We start from the raw sequence: 18,258 nt of genomic DNA on the forward strand, positions 1-18,258 counted from the left end.
TAACTACATAGTCTTGGGGATTTTCAATAATGTTTGACCATAAACCTAGATAATCCTCTTTGGTTTCAGAAGAGAAATAAGTTTCAAACAAGATGGAAACTACAGATTGAAAAAAAGAAAGCCAGTTTTGCTCAGCTGTCAAAGTACAAAATAAATCAGTGGACCCTGTGTAATAATTCAGTCAACCACTTGCTGTTCAGTCCAAATAGGTAGGCCAGACTCTCGTTTGGTGTAGAGTAAAAATTCTAAGTTTTCAAATGGATATTTTTTTATAAGCTAATGTAACCTGAAAACTAGGTTTATTCTAGCTTCTCTTGATGTCTTAAAAAGACATGTGTGGCAATTTCTACAGGAGATATTATCAAAAAGCTTATTATATTCATATAAATACATGGAAAACACCTTTGATATTTGCTACCATCTTTATTTTTTTTAAGGTAATATTCTTTTCATAATAAATTTATTTATTTTTATTTATTTTTGGCTGCATTGGGTCTTCGTTGCTGCGCACTGGCTTTCTTTAGTTGCGGCGAGCGGGGGCTACTCTTGTTGCGGTGCGCGTGCTTCTCACTGCGGTGGTTTCTCTTGTTGCAGAGCACGGTGTCTAGGTGTGCGGGCTTCAGTGGCTGTGGCACGCGGGCTCAGTAGTTGTCGCTCATGGGCTCTAGAGCACAGGCTCAGTAGTTGTGGCACACGGGCTTAGTTGCTCTGTGACATGTGGGATCTTCCCAGACCAGGGATAAAACCCGTGTCCCCTGCATTGGCAGGCAGATTCTTAACCACTGCACCACCAGGGAAGTCCCACTACCATATTTAGATGAGTTGCAGGTTTAAAGAATTCTGGTTGAGCTTATGACTACTTCAGCAGATGGAACATGGTTGAAGTGACACCATATGGTTTATGAGACGGAATCAAAAAGGTAATGCTCTTTCTCCCTTATTCATTTAAATACTTGCAAAGGATAACCTCAGTTGCCACGTAAAAAATTCCAGCTACCCCGATGCCACCACGCTGTGAGGACCCCAATCACATGGAGAAGCCATACATAATGGTAGGTGTTCCTGGCAGCATAAATCTGCCAGCCCAGGGGTCATACGTGCGAGTGAACAAATCTTTATATGACTCCACCTCCCAGCCTGCAAGTCATCTTCAACCTCTAAGTTTTTCCAGGGAGGCCCCAGATACTGTGGACCAGAGACAGTCCGTTTCTGAGGTTTCCTATCTAAATTCTTGTCCTACAGACTCTGTGAGAATAATGAAATGATTGATTTGAGCCACTCAGCTTTGGGTTAATTTTGTGATGCAGAAATAGGAATTGGAAAAATGGGAGACTGGAATTTTCTTCCAGTGACCACAGCCTTCAGAACATAACCCAAATAGACTTCCCAACTCTTTGGCAGGCTTCCTCTTGGATGATGTTAGCAAAGAGGCCCAGCTGAGCTTGCAGAAGCAGAGGTGCTAATCCTGCCTTCCCCACAGAGGCACCAACAATGTACAAGTGAAATGGAGACTAGAGGAAACAATTCACATGATTGAAGGAATATTTTAAATAATATTGTCTCAATGACCTGGAGGTATCAGGCAAAGTTTTTATATAGTTTGAATTATCTTGATATTAGTTTCAATTCTACTTCATTTTGCATATATCATCTGATCATGGTACGAAGACTACAGAAATGTCTGAATTTGCAAAGACCACATGGAAAAGTCCTCATCTGTGAATAGCTAATACTAGTCAGCTCTTATGAGCTTTGACATAGGGATTAGTAAACTGTGTGAAAGCATCTGGTCCCCAGAGAATAACTCCACAATAACTATTCTACAATAATCATCAATCTGCTTTCCGAACTCTGTGACCAATGCCCAGATTAGGCCAACTCAGCAGCAGGCAAGTGGAAGTGATAATCATTTACTTTGTATCATTGGAAGGAATAGTGCTTTCTCCTCTCTTATCGTAATGATGTAAAGAGAGAAGGAAAAATCCCCTATGTTCATATTCAGTTTCCTCCTTTACCCACTCAGTAAGGTGCTGGAAACCAGCACCTCACTGGTTCCTCAAATACTATCAATACATGTCAAAGTCATTAAAGAACTGAGGCAACATTTAGGCTAAAAGAGGGTAAATATTCAGGAGTGAATTGATTCATAAACTCACTTGCAATTCTCTTCTCTCCAAGAGAGGACAGAATAATCACTGTGGCCAAAAGAAACTTATTTAAGAGTGGACATATATTATTTTAAAAATAGCTAAGTCCTTTTCCTTTTATTTGGAAGAAATTGTTTAGTGAGAATATGCTGGGAAGGATATACATTGAGTGTCTCCCTCCCCCTAAGTATAAAATTTGATCTCCCAATAAAATAAAATTCCAACCATAAATCTTTGGTAAGGCAGGGTAACATTTGATTTTATTCTTGAGCTTAGTAATGTCTGCTTCTATAATGATAAAATTTGTGTTAAGTCACACATACACGCACAAACACAGCCAAAAAAGGGGGTGGAGAATTAGTAAACTTTGTTCATTTCAGGCTGTGTAGACAGCTAAATTTGACAACTCAGAGACACACACTAAACCTATATTCATTGTAGCAAAGTGGTGGGTAAGCAAATTTTCAACTTCACTTTGGACAACTAGGTCCCTTTAGCTCTACTAGGTGAGTGCATGTACCAGGAGAACCCAGGACATTAGTGACTTCTGAATGTAGTGGAACAGAAAATGGCCAGTCTACAGGCGCAATTAGTCATCAAGCAAAGATTTTATTGCTGTGACACTACAGGCATGGAGGGAGTCCATCATCAGGTTAAAACTGAGATCAGGCCTCTATTTTAGGTCAGTACAATGTAGACTTCTATACAGGCAACCTGTATAAACTTGTACTTCTAATGGATTCATTGAATGCTACAGGTATTTTGTGAAATAGACCTTTTTTTTTCAATTCAGTAAAGAAAAGGAGTAGTTATATAACTCACTCATTCCTCAGTGGAATCTCTGTAGGTAGGTTTTATAAACAACTTATTTTTCAGCCTGTGTATAGCACGTGTATGTGTGTGTATGTGTGTGTGTGTGTGTGTGTGTGTGTGTGTGTGTAAGCATGCATAAACTCACACACAGATATAAAACAAACCAACCCCAACCAACTTTTGTAATTTTCTTTTTGTATAGATTTAAGAAATTTACCTAATCTGGAATAAGGAATTCTTATTGTTCATGAATAAAATCATTCTATAATAAGCCCATGAGTTTTATAAGCGTCATTATCGACCTGCATCCATTTGTGTTTTGGGGAAGTGGTATCAGTCATAAATATTTTTTCCAATGTGGGCTTAGCTCAGTTGGTTTCAAAGATAACTTGGCAACCACACTTTCCTTCCCACACTGTTCATTCAATATACAGACCCAATCTGCCTTCCTTTCTTTCACTCAACCTATGTGTATGTGTGTGTGTGTGTGTGTGTGTGTGTGTGTGTGTTGGGGCAAGAAGACTTTCTCTCAATTTCCCCTCCTTTACATAGCCGCTTAATAATTCATTTAATTAAGAACAATATGTATATGACACTGTTCCTTGCTTACATGAATCTACTTTAAAAATAAGTTCATGGAAAAATTTTAAAAGTTTCTTTTTTTACTGCAAATAATAGCAGATATTAACAAATATAAGCTTTGATTATTAGCAAAACGGTTGAATAATCTGTGGTATATTTCTTTGATGAAATATTGTATAACACAGAATGAACAGACTTTTCCTCCCTGCAATGGCATTAATGGATCTCACAAACCTAACATTGGGCGAAAGAAGTCAGAATCCCAAAGAATATATTCTGTACAATTCCACTTATATGCAATTAAAAATCTACTCTATGATGTTTGAAGGCAAGTTATGTTTACTCCTAGGGGTCTTAGGGGAGTAACATAGAGGGGGCTTCAGACTGGCTTTTGGGGTGCTGATAATATTCTTGTTCTTGATCCGGGTGCTAGTCACCTGAGTGTGTTTACTTTACAAAAATTCACCAAGCTGTACACTTATTATTTGTGCATTTGTAAATAATATCTTAATAGTTTAATAAGAAGTTCAGAAAATAAACCCAAACCAAAAAACTTAAAATAGGGAATTCCCTGGCGGTCCAGCTGTTAGGACTTTGCCCTTTCACTGCAAGGGGCACTGGTTCTATCCCTGGTTGGGTATGGTACCCCCGTATACCATGCAGCACAGCCAAAAAACAAAACAAAACGAAACAAAAATTACAAAAAGCTTAAAACAAGAAAACCGTTTAAGCCTATTTCTGCATCAGGCAGGCGGACTCTCAACCACTGCGCCACCAGGGAAGCCCATGTTCCATTTTGGATATGAATTTTTTTTTTAAGTTTCTTTTCACAAGGCCTGCAGAATGTTTCCCTACATCAGTGGTTTCCATCTGATGTTTGCCATTCAGGTAGGTAAATGGTGCCTTCAGAGCTTCCTGGGCCAGAACTACAAAACATTTTCCAAGGGTTAATCAATTTATCTGAGATTGGCCACTCTTGGCAGTAATTAAAGCAGATGAAGTTAGTGTGCAGTCACTTTTTCCTCCTCCTTTTTCTCCCTTTCTTGTTCATATTTCCTTCCCTCTTCCCTTCCCTTTGTCATTTTTCCCAACTTGTTTTTCAGTACCTTTCTTGATCCCTGGGTTAAGTCCTTATAAGATATCAGGATTTACAAACCTTCTTTCTTTGATGGAAACCTACTTTGCTAATGGTGGACACATGTTCTTACATTTGTCCAAAACCATAAAATGTACAACCCCAAGAGTGAACCCTAATGGAAACTATGGACTTTGGATAATAATGATGGGTCCATGTAGGTTCTCAGTTGTAACAAACGTACCTGTCTTGTGGAAGATGTGACTAACAGGGGAGACTATGCATGCAGGGAGAGCAGGGAGTATATAGGGAATCTTCGTATCTTCTGCTCGATTCTGCTGTGAACTTAAAACTGCTCTAAAAAATAAAGTCTATTTAATACAAAAAAAAAAACACCCTACTTTGCTAAAAGGAAAATTTCTAACAACTTTCCATGTGAATTAATGTATTTATACTCACAGTCCCTTTTTAAAAGAGACAAAAATCAAAGAAATACATGATGACTAAATGAAAGAAGGATGATCAAGGTGTTCTGAGACCAACATAGGTAAATCATTTGGGGGAAAAGATTTGTAACTAACCCCTGCCATCTCCCCACAACTACCCTCTTGCCCCTATACACACGTACAACATATTAGAGGTCAACAGTGCAGAGAAGGTATGTTGTTTATCTTTGATCCCCAGCATTGATCACCTTAACTGGTGCACAGTAGGAACTAAAAAAATGTTTAACAAAGGACGAACGAATAAATAGATGGTATAGCCTGTTTCACTTTGTAAGTACAAAATGGCTCAATCTCTCTTATTTTTCCAATCACTGTTCCAATAACTGTTTTTCTGAGCATCACATGCTCAATTACAAACATATTTAGTATTTACATTAGTGGACCTTTTTTTCTAGCCCTCAGCTTTTTTTTCTCTAAATAGCAGAAGACATAATCCAAAGAGGGTTATTCCAGTTTGCAGACAAATAATGAGAAAAGACTAGACTATAATTAACCTGGGTGATGCCTCCTTTCGTGAGCATTAGACAAAGCGTTCCTTCCTCAAGTGAAAATGAAATTTGCTGGAAGTGAGTTTATTATTGCACAATCTGAACAGCCTGGTCCAGGAGAGCTTTTTAGAGCCATAGAGGCTGTGCACACATATACGCCCTCTCAAGTAAAGCAACCTGTCACATTCAAAGTAGGGTGAAAGTGAGTGAGCAGGTGGAATTGATGTCCACAAGCTGAGACTGGACGAAAGAAGCAACCTTAGGAGAGCAAGGGCCAGGAACAGCTGCTCCAGTGAGCGGAAGACTGTGCTCCTCCAACTGTGTGTGCGTGACCATGTGGATTCATACGTATTATGCTGGGGTTGCCTCTCCTGCAGCTCCAGCATCTAGCCAGGACGCCTACATTTTACTCCATCATTGAAGAGATAAAAGGTGTCTCAGGCTTCCCTGGTGGTGCAGTGGTTGGGAGTCTGCCTGCCGATGCAGGGGACACGGGTTCGTGCCCTGGTCCGGGAAGATCCCACATGCCGCGGAGCGGCTGGGCCCGTGAGCCATGGCCGCTGAGCCTGCGCGTCCAGAGCCTGTGCTCCACAGAGGCCACAACAGTGAGAGGCCCGCGTACCGCAAAAAAAAAAAAAAAAAAAAAAAAGAAACACAACCTTTTGAATGCCCTGTAAGAGGAGTCATGGCTCTTAAATCCTGCTTCTCCTATTAACTGTCCTGCCGATCCAATGAACTCACTCCTGCCGGGGAATGTTGCTCTATATTAGGCACCGTGGAAGAATGTTACTTCATACTTCCGTGCTCAGTCAGTCTCCGGTCAATCTCATGGTATCTAAGTATATAGGAGCTTTCAACAATACGCATAAACTCTGCCAAACCAAATCAACTATCTCCCACCAAATACACTCCTTTTTTTGAGCCTGGGTTACCAGCACAACCTCCTATTCCCTCAAGGTAATTTTATTTCAAGGAACGTATTGACTTTTCCTAACTTTGGTGACAGTCACTAATAAGATTGAGCATTGGTTCTTTTGCTTCCCAAATCCCCTCAGTTCTCTATGCAAATGGATCCACTTCCATGCTAGATTCCATTTGGAAAACCAGATATCTCAGAGTAGTTGTTTTGTTAAAGTCAGAAAATATTCTTAGCCTCACCCCCACTAATCTTTGCCAGTAAGTGCTTCCTTGACTTATATTTAAGTAACTAAGAGACCTGGTGCTAGTGTTTCATTCTAGAAAATGATCTACTTAAAGGTGCACAATATCTCCTTTAGCTCTAACTACACAGAGGAAAAAATTAGTTTGTTTTTCAAAGAAAATATAAAATAAAATTCTGTCTTTGCTTTTAAAGGTATTTTATTAAAAAAAGATTGTGCAAATGAGAGTTTGGAATAAAGAAGCTATAATGAGAAAGTTTTTACAGAGTTATAGCTTGTTAGTTTCTATCAAATCAGAAGACATTTATTTCACTCAGACCAGCTGAACTGGTTAATATTAATAAAATAGTTGCATTAGAAAGAGTAGATACATTTTTACTGATAGCCATCATTTGGAATGAAGTTGATTTTAGTCCACAGTTTATATTATTTTTTTCCTCACAATTTAGTTTAACATGCTCTGAATGACTTGCTATGAATAAATAATAAAACCATGATTTCTGCCGGCAATCACATTTTTTAAGTGCAAAATGTAGGAAATTAATTGACCACCTCTCTCCTCTTTTATCCCTACACTTGTATAATCTGGTTTTATTTTTAGAAACCAAATATCAGATTAGTTGAACATATTTTGATAGGTTTAAATGTCTTCGGTGCAAAGGAAATGTCTGAGGCTTTCTAATTTGAGTGAATTTTAAAGACAAGCTGGCTGGCATTAGGCAATCTGATAAATTCTTTTCCTGTGGAGAGCTGTAAGAAGGTCAGAGAAACAAAGCACTTACAAAACTCTTTCCCTGGAGAGAGAAGGGGAGGAGGGGGACAGCAAGAGAGCTGAGAGCCAGCTTGTTCAAGATGTTTCCATCCACTGGGTGTCACTGCTGATATGAGACTGAACAAACTGAAAGATATTCCTGTGGTAGCAAGAATTTCTGAGAGACAGGATGTGAAAACCCCAGAGGTTTACATGCTATCACTTTGACCTGCTGCACGACTGAAAATACCTTGCGTTTATTGTGTCAGAGTGGTGAGCATTCTGAAAAGGGTCATGGTACTCTCTATAAAAAAAAAAAAAGAAATATTAGAATTCCTCCTTGTGGCGGAGTAAGCCTTGTTAATAGTTACATTCTTGCATGGATTAAATACGCTCTTATGATATGTGTCTGTTTTTCTCAGTTTAGCAAAAATGTGTTTAAGAGAACAGAGCTCCACTGAGGACTTTGGCATTGGAACGTGCCTGCAGTTTATTCCTCGGGCTTTCCAGCTTGCAGGTAGTGAACTTAACAAGCCTCTGGGCTGCCCAGACAGACAAGAATTATGTTAACACTGGAGTTTTCTTCTCATTTTGTTAAACAGAGTTGGCATCTATTCATGACTTAGGCTTCCTCTGGAGGTTTTTTTTCCCTTTTTTCTTTTTTTTTTTTAACCCATTAATCTTTTGCTAGAAATAGTTTTAAAAAGTAGATAGAAATTGAAACAATTTTCTCATCATGTGATGTTCTGTGTCTTGCTTGTGATATAAGACTAAAGTACTGACATAAAATAATGAGGTACAAATTTGGTGATAGGAATGGAAGGAGCATCCATTAGAAGATGCAAGGGGGAGAGGAGTATCTTTCAAATAAAGAAGGAAATATGGAAATAAATCACTAGAAGGAGGTGCAGGAAGAGGATAAGGGATAAAAGCAAAGGAAGTAAGAAGATAAGAAGAAGAAAAAGAAGAGGGGGGAGGAGGGGGAGAAAGAAGAAGAAGAAGAAGGAGAAGGGAGGAGGAGGGGAGGAAGAAGACAGAGGAGAGAAGCAGAGAGAGGGAAAAAAGGAGGGAGGAAAGGCAAGAGGAAAAAGAGGAAATATTTTCCCACCCTCTTATTTAATGATTTTGAAGTGGGTAACTTTTGGTGCTATGTGTGCTTAAGTTGGTGACAGGTTGGGGGACAGCAAAGGGCACCACCTGTCACTTAAGGTAATTCAGAAACCCAAGAGTTGAATTGGTTATTAATCAGAGTAACCAGAGATGCAAGTTCAGGGCTGGCAGAGAGGAGACTAGCTTGAGAAAGAAATGAGGGATTCCATGACCATTTTCAAGGCACAGAATATTTGAAAGACTAACAGCTGAACTTTGAATTGAGGGTACTGCAAAATGCTCCTACGCTTACTTCATCCTTGCTAGCTTCTTGCATTCATACGAACAGAACTGCCATAGCCGACTGTGACGGTTGTTATTCCACAGAAATGCCTTCAGGTAAAACGTGGATCCTATTTAGGGTTCCCTAGTAAGCTTCCTGGCATTCTGAAATAAGTTGATAAGGGTGGAGGTGACAGGTTTGTGTAGGATATGAGCTTCAGAAGATAGGTATTTACCTGGCTGGTTTGTTCACTGCTACGTTCTTAGCACTCAGCATGTAGGAGATATTTAGTCAATTTCTATTCAATTGTTCAATTGACAAGTCTCCCAGAAGACTGAGTTTGGCACCTGTGACTCCCAAACATTTAGTTACATCTTGCCTTCCCCAGCATATGCCCTTGTCTCAGAAGTGGATATCCTTGTATATACTTCAGATGTCTCATTAGTACTGAGACTCTTGTATCCTATTGGATACTTCCTGGATCATTCAGCAGAGGGAGGCTTGAAAGTCTGTCTATTAATTAAGTTTCAGCAATGCTGGAACAACTGAAAGGGGAAAGAGCATGGTGTCCAGTCACCAGAAACGGTGCTACAAGTATCTTGTTAAAGGGTTATCTTGATGACTAGGTGACGCCATAGACACAATGCTTCCTTTGTTCAAAGTTAACACTCTTATTTTTAGAACACTACTTAATATGTTGGTTATGCCTGCCGGAATATTTTTTCTTTCCAGAAAAATTAACCCATTCTTGTGCTTAAAAATTAGAACAAGCCTGGTATGGCCAACAAAAACAGTGAAGTCCAATTGCTTTTTAAATTAATTAATTAATTTAAAAAATTTATTTATTTTAGACTGCGTTGGGTGTTCGCTGCTGTGCTCGGCTTTCTCTAGTTGTGGTGAGTGGAGGCTACACTTCGTTGCGGTGCACGGGCTTCTCATTGCGGTGGCTTCTCTTGTTGTGGAGCATGGGCTCTAGAGCGCAGGCTCAGTAGTTGTGGTGCACGGGCTTAGCTGCTCCGTGGCATGTGGGATCTTCCCGGACCAGGGCTGGGACTCGTGTCCCCTGCATTGGCAGGTGGATTCTTAACTACTGCGCCACCAGGGAATTCCCCCAGTTGCTTTTTAATGTAATTTTGGTTTGGTTAAATGTAGTTACACACAGGTTGCAGCAAATAGATTGCTTTAATTCTATTCATTTAAGTTATGGTATTTAAAACCTTTTCCCCTCCATCCCCAAGTGGGCAACTCTTGTATAATTATTGGCATTGGAAACAGAAATGACAGAATGCCACCACCTCCTCTGCTCTCTGTTTTCCACAATGTGAGGCTATGATTACCTTAACTGTACATCTTAACTGGAAATATTCTTGAGAGAAAAAATGTTTTCTCCTGCATGTTCTCAACCATAAATAATGTTGCAAACTTAATTGATATTAAAATTTGCTCTGGTTGAAATCAGTAATACTGATTTCAATTTTCGTTTAGGTCTCTTTTCTATAAAGTATGTGTGTGCATGTGTGGAGGTGTGTATGTGTGTGTGTGCTTACAGGCATTATATAATATATGCACATGTTCATTTATATATATGTGTATATATGTATATATATATATATTTACTTTATTTAGCTGAATTGCCTCAGAGGAATGGCAAGAAAACTAGTCATAAATATAAAAGAGCAGTAAACAGCAGTGAGCAAAGCATTATTACCCAATGCCAGGGAAGTCAGAGTAGGACAGTTAGTTAAAATCTTTTGATACTACTGATTGGATTTTGAGATAATCTCCTGGGGGAAGAAACAGAGACTTCCTCACTAAAGACATATACAAACTAGATTACTGAAAACATCAGTGGCTGTATTATTGAAATAGTTCTCTATGGATGTGGGTCTGTATTAAAAGTCTCCTTAGTTTTTTAGGTTTACCTCGGGCTTTGTATTATTTTTATGTTCAGTTTTGTCCTTCTCCACTTTTTTCCTATAATTGCTTGAAAATAGTACCAGAGGCTAGTCTTTCATTTTCATGCTTATGGTGCAATTTTCTTTAAGTGCATACATATCATTATTATGATGATTCAATGCATGTGATTAAATCAACACGATTAAAAGTTAATGAGAAAAAATTTCTAAGATCTTGTTTAATAATTTACACCTCGATTAGCTATTCTTGGTCTATTTTCACATAATTCGTGAGGCAAAATGTGTGTGTGTGTGTGTATGTTGCCCGTATGTGTTTTCACTGGCAAATAAGCATACAGTTGAGAAATGAATCTGTAAGCAATTCAGGGAAAATGAAGGAAACAAACAGTAGGGTAATAGTAAAGGAAAAGGCGATTGGGATTAACATATACACATTACATATATAAAATAGATAACTAATAAGGACCTACTGTATAGCAGAGGGAACTCTACTCAATATTCTGTCATGGCCTATATGAGACAATAATCTACATATATGTATAACTGATTAACTTTGCTGTACACCTGAAACTAACACAACATTGTAAATCAACTATACTCCAATAAAAATTAAAAAAAAGAAAAAATTATTTTTTGGTACAGCAACACCATTATTCTGAATACTGAGCTGTTTTGCACACAGGGAGCTGACAGTTTCTATACATGGATCAGTATTTTCTATGAAGCACTATTTGGAACTGGTGAAAATGTGTCCCCATATAGATAGGAAGAATAAAGAGTTACCCTAATGTCCCTTAATGAAACTTCCTCTGTGAGAGATTGAGCCTACATTGCTGGGGTAAAAGCAATATGTTTCAGGCTGGAATGTGTACGCACAAGAGGCTTTATTGATATTTCATGGCAATTTAATGCAGCATAACTTGCAATCTCTAGGGCAGTGCCGCCCCAAAACATAATTTTCATTGACTTCCTAGCATTTAAACTTCCTAACAATTTACATCTTTTTAAGCAGGTCAGCATAAGCGAAAGCCTTATTGCCTACAAGTAGTTTCATGGTGGGCATAAGCTTTAATTGCCTCTGTCGGCGAATATTTAGTAATATTGCATGTTATGTGCAAAGAAAATTATAACCAACAGTAACACGAATAGTTGCCTGTTAAAAAGAGTTATAGTTGTTCTGTTCTTTTTGCTTTGACTATATTAGATTATTAAATGCTCTGGTCTCTCAAATTTATTAGGTAGAGACCTTAAAGAAAACAAGTCTTAAAGATAAGATTACTAGCTAAGATATTACAAGCTCTATTTTTTCCCTCATTTGGACTTTCCCAGTCCATGAAAAAGATCATAAACCATGACATGAGTTTAAATTTTTTATTTTTCCTCCCTCAGTCAGAAGACAATGTTAATGTGGTGAGTGTACTATGTACTTCTCCTATTTCATTTCACTGAACAAAGTGTTTCCTTTTGGATTTTAAAGAATACAGGTTTTCTTATCTTTCATGAATAGTTAACCATGTCTCTAAACAGTAAACAAAATATTGCCAAAGAATTGGGATTTAAGATAAAGTTCATCTTATTTCCACCGAGCCAATGAACAACATAAGGTCTCCTGAATCTGTTCATTTCACGTTCTCTCCTGTTATTCCCAAGTAAACAGATTCATTCTCTCAATTTGTCTAAGTCGTCTCAGCAGACAGGAGATAATGGAATCGTTTAACCCAGTGGTATCACCCCTCTCCCTGGGAACACTGGGCAATATTGGAGAATGATTTTATCACATGCCTGGGGATTTCCACTGCCATTTCTTGGGTATTGGCCAGGGGGCGCTAAATGACCCGCCATACAAGGTACAGTTCTATACAGTGAAGGCTATTCTCATCCAAGGTACCAAAAGTGCTTTGTAGAGAACCAGTTAGCTTTATCCTTAATAAGAGAGATACCTCTGGTCTTCTCTGATTCCCACCTAGGTCATGTTAAGTGTTCCTATTCAGTGTTTCCATAGTAGCTTTCATATATATTTAGCACACTATTCCACACTTAAAAAAAATTGTCACTCTGTGACTATCTCCCACGGGTAACTTTTAGCCCTTGCAGCATATGGCTGTTCTTTGTTAATTTTCAAGGTGGGAACTCAGTGCAAAGATTTTTAATGGAATAAACTAGTGGGGCATTCAGGAAGCTTTTTAGACAGTATGATTTTAAAAGGACAAGAAATGTAAAATGTGTTAAAAAGTGAAATAGGATTTAACATTAAAAATTTTTATTATTCAGATAAAAAGAGGAGTAATGTTATTTGTCTTGTGTTGAATCATGAAGCATCATATTTTGATGAAAATATGGTGTGTTTAGAACTTAAGGAAGAAGTTTCCTCCAAGGTATTAGGATCATGATATATTGGTGGTTACCTAATCTATCTCATTTCACGGGCTTCCCTGGTGGCACGGTGGTTGAGAGTCCGCCTGCCGATGCAGGGGACACGGGTTCGTGCCCTGGTCTGGGAAGATCCCACATGCCGCGGAGCGGCTGGGCCCATGAGCCATGGCCGCTGAGCCTGCGCGTCCGGAGCCTGTGCTCCGCAACGGGAGAGGCCACGGCAGTGAGAGGCCCGCGTACCGCAAAAAAAAAAAAAAAAATCTCATTTCACAAGTGACAATCCAAAATCAGAGTCTTTAACTGATGTGTTTAATGTCACATGACTTCTTGTTCACATAGATACTTTATGATGGGGTTAGCACTAACATGTGGAAGTATTAAAACCCACAGGGACAGGGGCTGGGCTCCCCAGCACCTAACATGGGGAGCCTGCCATTTGTGAGAACTCTACAGCATCAGTTGAATGAGTGATGCTTCTCGTCCACAGCTCATTCAATTACACCATATGGCCTCTCTGGGATGAAGGTGATGGATGATTTGAAGATAAAACAGATACCCATTGGTCCGGAAAAGATAGTTTTCTTTGAGCCAGGATAAATGTCTTCTGTTAACTCAAATCTTAGAAGGCGGTAAATCGAGCAGCTCCTTAATAGCAAAGTTCACATACTGCAGTCAATTATATTATCAGTTGGACTCTGTTACATGATGACCAAAAGAATCAAACTACATAAAAAAATTACTACATGAAACTTGTTTCTTGGAATTCACCTGCACCTGCACATGGATGGATCAATTTATGTGAACGGGATGAGCCATACTAATAATATTTTAGCAGCAATCTGGTTCCCTGCTGTGATCTATATTCTAATGTATAAAACAAGACTACATATTAACTATATATTATCTTCTTTTAGCTGCATATTTCCTCCCTAACAACAATGTAAAGTTGACAAAAGCAGTGGCTGATTATCTTTAATAGCAAATGATAAAGGGGAGTAGCTTCTCTTTATCCATGATTTATCAATGTGTGAAGAGCAGCATTATGAATAAAAATACAAATGTGCTTACATCTTATTAAGCATATTAACTTCCTCAATCATACTGTTCAGAGTTGTCTTTCAACCATTCTCATTTATATTCTAAGCTTCATTACCTGCTGTGCTGTTCTTATTTTTTCCCTTCTCTTACGGCTCACAGCTCAATGGAGAGTAATTTGATGAGTGATATTGTGTACATAAAACTGCACCAATTCTCTGGTTTGAAATTCAGATTTCTCCAAATTTGGGTTGATCAAATTGCATAGGTAGAAAGGGAAAGACTTTCGTGGCTATTTCTAGCACATTTGAGGAGTAAATCTACATTCATATGGCTTGAAAAGAAGTGATAGAAATAATAACAAATAGCAAGATATGTCTAATATGCACTCATGTATATTTTGTCACTGTGATTGATACCATGACAAAGTGAGAGAGCGGCATGGACATATGTACACTACCAAACGTAAGGTAGATAGCTAGTGGGAAGCAGCCGCATAGCACAGGGAGATCAGCTCGGTGCTTTGTGACCACCTAGAGAGGTGGGATAGGGAGAGAGGGAGGGAGAAGCAAGAGGGAGGAGATATGGGGATATATGTATATGTATAGCTGATTCACTTTGTTATACAGCAGCAACTAACACACCATTGTAAAGCAATAAAAAAATATTAATAGGAAAATTAAAAAAATTAATGCATGTCAAAAAAAAAGATTGTTTGAAATGAACATTAGTATTTCTGTTATCTTTTGATGTAAAGAGGGCCACCTCAAAACTTAGCAGCTTAAAACAATAATTTATTATTCTCTTCAGAGTTCTGTGGACGGATCAGGTTCAGCTGGACTCTTCTAACTAAGAGTCTGTCATGAGATTGCTGTAAAATGGTGGCTGAGATGAGTTATTTGAGGGCTCAGCTGAGCCAGACATCTAAGACAGATGCTATATCCACACGGCTGGTGCCTCAGATGGGCTGGCTCGAGCCCCTGGAAGGTTCCTGGGTAGCATACTCTCTCTACCTGACCTCTCCACGTGGCTAGTTTGGCTTCCTCAAAAAATCGCAGTCTCAAGAGAATTGAACTATATATATGGTGACGGATTCTCCCCAGCATGTTTCAAGAAACCGAGGTAGAAGCTTGTGACTTAGCTTCAGAAACCAAGCAATTCTATTGTTTACACAGGGTCAGACCAAATTCACTATGGGAGGCATAAATTGCAGGGAATGTGGTTCATTGGCGAAACTTCTTGTAAGAGACTTGCTATCTTAATTTGTCTAGGTCATCTGCTTTTGCTGTCTTAGTCATTTTCAGGACCCTCCATGAAGTGTATTGGGTTATCACAGGTCAGTAATACTGTTTAAGTGGAAAATAAATAAAATTGTAAATTTCTTATTAACAAATTATTTTTCAGTTTTACATATTTCACGTGAATTCTTATTCTGATATTTCTTTAATTTTTATCTTTTCTGAGGCACCGTGTCCAGATGATCTTTTCTCTCCTTGACCACTCTCAATGCATAAATGTGCCAGTTATTGATTTCCAGTGGCAATACATTGACAAGTCATGTAATAAACAGTTTAAAAATTCTGGGGCTTCCCTGTGGCGCAGTGGTTAAGAATCTGCCTGCCAATGCAGGGGACACGGGTTCGAGCCCTGGTCCGGGAAGATCCCACATGCCGCAGAGCAACTAGGCCTGTGCGCCACAAGTCTTGAGCCTGCGCTCTAGAGCCTGCAAGCCACAACTACTGAAGCCTGTGTGCCACAACCACTGAAGCCCGTGCACCTAGAGCCTGTGCTCTGCAACAAGTCACCACAATGAGAAGCCTGCACCCCGCAACGAAGAGTGGCCCCCGCTCGCTGCAACTAGAGGGGGCCCACGTGCAGCAGTGAAGACCGAATGCAGCCAAAATTTAAATAAATGAATAAAAAAAAAATTCTGTCAAGGCATGAAAAGAAAATTTTACAACCTGCAGATATGAAAATAAAGACATATGTGGGCTTTAAAACTGCAGATAGTGCCACTGCTTGATCCCCACTTATTGCTTTATTGAACATTTATTAGACAGCTATAATATGCTGGAAAATCTGAATGCCAAGCGACATACAACATGGTTTCTGCCATGAAATAAATGCTTTTGTAAGGTGTTCTTCTACATCAGTGGTTCTCAATCTTAATGTGCAGCAGAATCACTGGAAGGCTTATTAAAACACAGACGGCTGAGTCCTACCCCAAGTGTTTCTGATCCATTCAATCTGGGAGGGGATTTGAGGATTTGCATGTGAAACATACTACCAGGGGATGCTGTTACTGCTGGTCGGGGGACCATACTTTGAGAACCACTCTGCTAGACAATAATCTCATGATGCCTGCTTCTCACTTGATTCAGGACGAAGTCAAGGTCAGGCAAATTGTGCCTGTTAGAAATAAACAACCAAACAGCCCTCCGTTCACCTCCAAAACGATGCCTGTGGACTGAGAACAATTCCTCGGTTCAGTTTTTCCTTGAGTAAACCCAGACTGACCCCAAGGGTTTTACACTCTTACTGAATCAGAGTCGGGAATGACTGAAAAAGTCAATTGGTCAAATTCAATTTTCAGTATTGGAAAAGCCATCAACTGTTTCCTCATAATTGATTTACACAGACAAGGCCTTAGAGACAACCTAATTTCCAGAAAGGCAATAATATAATGGAGAGACCATGGAATTTCAAATTAGAAACTAGGATGAGAGTTTTGATTTTACCACTTACTGGCTATGGCACCTTGGGAGTATTTCCTTTCTTCCTGGGAATATTTGTTTCCCTTTCCAATAAAATAAAAAAACATAATGAAATTCACATTATAAAAGTTGTATGAAAATAAGCTGAGGTGGCATACAGGAAAGCTCCCTACAAGTTAGTATACAGGCCTACCAGATATTCGAGGTCATTATTGACTAGTAATTGAGTTAATGCTGTCTTGTTTTGCTGCTAATTGGAATGCAAAGACCTTTTGGTCTTTACTTTCCATAGTTATTCAGGCCAACTCAGATGATTAATTGATTCATCCTTGAACATACCTTTTATCTCTCCTGTTCTTTTCTTTTCTATGGTTGCATCAATGTTGTCAACGTTATTATTTCCATTCTGGTTAAATGCAGTTTTCTGCCTGCAGGCCAATATCTCTCTGAAACCCACCCCCCCTGAGACCCCACATACATACCCAAATAAGTATTTATTTATACTATAAATGCTCCTCTCAGGAAGAAAAAGAAGAATGCTAATAAAGATAATAATCAAGTCATTATTTACTAAATACTATGTTCCAATCATTGTGATCAAAAACTATCTGTCCATTATCTTTTTTTAACATTTACAACAACTCTTTTAGGTAGACTCTATTATTTTCTTGATTTGATCATTGAGGAAGCTGAAATCTAAACAGATTTCCAAGATCAAGCACAAGTAAGGACTGAAACTAGAATGCAAATGCAGGTCTGTCTTAGTCCAGAGGCCTTACTTTTAACTACCCCATAGTTGACCCTAAGCCCTTCATGTAAACCTTATCTGTACAGCTGGTGTTCAGAGCCTGAATAGTAGGATAAGAAAACAATCTAGGCTTTGGAAGGATCCTCCCAATTACAGTTCTCACCTCCTCTACTCAGTCTGAGCTTGTTTCCTTATTGTTCCTCTAGCTATCATTAATTCACACATTCTTGAATGCTTTGATTCATTTAACACACATATCCTGGAGCCAATAATGATGATGATGATGTTGATGATAACAATAAGAATTCATCTTTATTGAGTACTTGTGATGTGCCAGAACTGTCTTGAGTTCTTTGTCTTTACTAATTTTGTAGAGCAACATTTAGAAGTAAGTACTATTATCCCCATTTTGTACATGATTAAATTGAGGAACAGGGGTGTCTAGTAATTTATCCTAAGTCACATGCTAGTAGGTTGAGAAGCTGGTGTTCAGGACAGATTCTCTGACAGCAGTCCATGATCTTAATGCCTATATTATTTGGACCCACGGTGCCCCATAAGACCTACTACGTTTTCCC

This window comes from Stenella coeruleoalba (genome assembly GCF_951394435.1).
Source record: "Stenella coeruleoalba genome assembly, chromosome: 17".
NCBI lineage: Eukaryota > Metazoa > Chordata > Mammalia > Artiodactyla > Delphinidae > Stenella > Stenella coeruleoalba.